The sequence below is a fragment of the Amphibalanus amphitrite genome, unplaced genomic scaffold (assembly GCF_019059575.1).
Source record: "Amphibalanus amphitrite isolate SeventyFive unplaced genomic scaffold, NRLGWU_Aamphi_draft 000472F_arrow, whole genome shotgun sequence".
NCBI lineage: Eukaryota > Metazoa > Arthropoda > Thecostraca > Balanomorpha > Balanidae > Amphibalanus > Amphibalanus amphitrite.
This window is the reverse complement of record NW_024881966.1, coordinates 328,244-331,509: the sequence shown is the minus strand read 5'-3', so window position 1 is coordinate 331,509 and position 3,266 is coordinate 328,244.

The window sequence follows — 3,266 nt, the reverse complement described above, 5'->3', positions numbered from 1 at the left end:
CGGCTAGAGACGGATTAGAGGACAGCTGTTTGTTAGTCAGAGGCGGTCAGAGACGGCGGTAAGCCGGTCAAAAACGATGGTCGGGGTAGGTTCACAGCCTTACGAGACCCTACATAGGTCAAAAACTGGGGGAACGAGCTGCTCGGCAGTCACTGACCGTGAGGTCTGACTTACGCTTTGCAATATTATTTTTGACGTCTGATGATCACTATGGATTCCTTGGCCACCCGTTCTGAGCTGTTTGTGTTTTACTTCTGTCGTGCACTTGAACTGGCAGCTGCCCCACACGGCTTGGGCCCACCGCCAGCTGCGTCACGGCCCGTCACGGCTGGTCACGGACTGTCACGGCTGTTACTGCGGTCAGACGGCTGACGGAGGGCCATCCACGGCTGATGCACCGTGCTCCCCGAGCCCCGCACCTGGCTGTGGAGGAGTGCCAGTGGGTGTCTGCACTAAGCAGCGCTGCTGGACGGTCCAACTCAGGGAGATGTTTGCGATATAAAAAGACAAATGTTTTTTTTTTTTAACTCACCGTCTATCTGGACACTTGTGGTCGATATGTATTCAGATCAATGATTTTTATCACTGGCAGAACAAGAAGGTCGTCCCTGACTATCTAGATGTCTTAACCCTCGCCCATGTAGGGGGGGGGGTTGGTGCAACCCCCCCCCCCCCTGAGGTTTTTCGGAAATAGTGCAAAAACGGCGGCGCGCAGCGCCGCCAAATTTTGGGTACCTTATGGGGCAAACCTTGCGCATCTTTTGATAAAAAAAATTTGACCGGGTCATGTCAGGTCACGGAGTTATGACGTCACAAAGGGAACAGCCTCCGGCCGGATTTTCACAAACTGAGTGCCAACGCCCGAGGTTTCCTGCCGGTGGTACGGACATCGGTTGATGGATCGTGATGAAACTTCCCATGCATGTTGGGGCAAGTATTGGCTATCATATGGTATAAGAAACTTGACCGGGTCAGGTCAGGTCACGGAGCTATGACGTCACAAGAGGAACAGCGTCCGGTACTATTTTTGAAAAGCGCCCGAACCACTATTTTGCTAATTCTTGTCACCTCAATGGGAATATGCAGCAATATTAGCTTCTATAGGGAGCAAATGGACCTTCCAAATCCAAAAATACAATCAGATTTCAAAAATTTATATTTTGATTTTTCGAATTTCTGCCGCCGACTGTGACCTTGCCGACTTCCGGCGCTCCCAACGCGCCATTTTTAGAGCTAGGGAAACGAAACACATACCAAACGATAGAGAATTGATCAAGGAACACGATAGTGAAGGTTTCAAGTCGATATCTCCCACCGTTTTGCCGCAACCGCCGCGGAAAGTTGAAAAAAGTCTATTTTTCCGAAAATTTGACCTTTGACCGGTCAAAAGTAGGTCAAATGTTGACCTAGGACCAAAAAATATACCACCAATCGCGAGATCTCGGCGAGAGCAATCCGTTGGTCTTTTCCGCTAAGCTCTACGACGCTCCGTTTTCAAACGCCAAGGGGGGGGTCGCACCAACCCCCCCCTGCATGGGCGAAGGTGGCAGATCGCCGTTTACGGGCGAGGGTTAAGATATTTTACCTGTTTGACAATCGACGATTGCATAATGAACAATCCCTCTACTACGAGTACTCGTACATCGAATGACACAGCTCGCATGTTTCATTCAAACCAGCGCTACCGTTGATCAAACAAATCTACGAGTTGTTTTGCAGGAGAGCACCGACGGAAAATGATATCTCCCGAGGACCCACGGCCCACCTCGGTGAATTATCCAGTTGCAGTTTCTCTGTGGCGGATACTATCAGCATAGTGAGCCTGCTTGGGTCGGCCGGTGCGGCGTGGGGTGAGCTCTAGATTCTAATCCTGAACTGGCTCAGTTCCGGTGCCGTGGCGGTATAGGGGGGGGGGGGCGGATGGAGGGGGTGGACAGAGGACACCGTCCACCTCCGCTGACAGCCGGGGGAGGGTCCGGCACCCGAGGGCGCCGGCAGTTCCGCACCAGACCGGAAGCTCGGCCGAAGGTGGGCGCCGCAGCCGTTTACCGGCGCCCGCGGTCCGACCTTTGTCACGGTGGCCTCACCCCCTCACCGGGCCAGGTGCGTCCAGAGGGGGACGTCAGCACCCCTGCCGGCCGGCCGGTGTGCAGACGCGCCTTCCAGTGATCCGTCACCGCCGGCGCCGACAGCGATTGACAGACCGACCGACAGACAGCCCCGCCGGCAGCACACGAGCGACGGTCTGACACGGGGTCACGGCGACAGCACCTGCAGTCTGACAACGGGTTATGGTGATAACACCGCCAGAAATGGCAGTGTCTCTGATTATTAACCTTTCAGTAATGAAACGACTTGTGCAACCTAACTTTCGACTTCAAATGAAGCAACTAGCTGAATTAGTTGACTTAATTATTTTAGTGCTATTTTTGTAGAAATAATCCCACTTTCAATAACCCAAATCTTATTTTTAGACTAAAACTCATATTCACGAGCTTCGAGCTTTCATTTGTCAATCAACACGAGACGCTGTGAGCCGGGACAAGTGACGTGCGTTTAACAGAGGGAATTCGCCCAGCTCGCCAGGCATTCGCCGTGTTGTCAGGGCCTTCACAGCTGGTGCATTAATCACTCACTTGTCGCGAGCTGCATGGAGCCGCCGGGCCGGTCGGCAGCAGGGAGCTGCGGCGGGACCCTACCTCCGCGCGATGTCCCCTGATGGCTGCCAAAGCTAGCCGTCAATCGCCGCTGTCCGAATGTGTGTGGTATATCAATCACCGACAGAAATATACGTGGGAACGTGAACCCGTTTTGTTTTCACCAATCGACGGATTAGAGTGACGTGCACCGATGTGGCTGAGATATGGCCGCACTGTATTTACGTGGTTCGTTTTGAGGCTGCCGAGTGCAGCTCAGTGGAGAGATTGATGCCGGATATGAGCATGGCGATTGGGTATGAACACTTCAACTGCAGGCTTCTTTAGGCCTTCGTAATTCGTAAAGGGATGTGTCAATCGAAGAGCCGCGTGAAAAAAATAACGCACACGTAGGAAGAGCAGAATTTTGAAATAACCGTTCAGTTGACGCTGCAGAATAGGCTGGATGCAATGGGACATTAATTCGTGACTTTTTTTGCGCATTGAAAGCGCAGGCATACAGTGTCATTATGTTTCTGAAATTGAGCTTCTGAATTCCTCTTGATTTGAGATGCGACAAACTGATATATAAGATCGTAAGTCAAGTTCCCTCGGCACAAAAACCTGCAC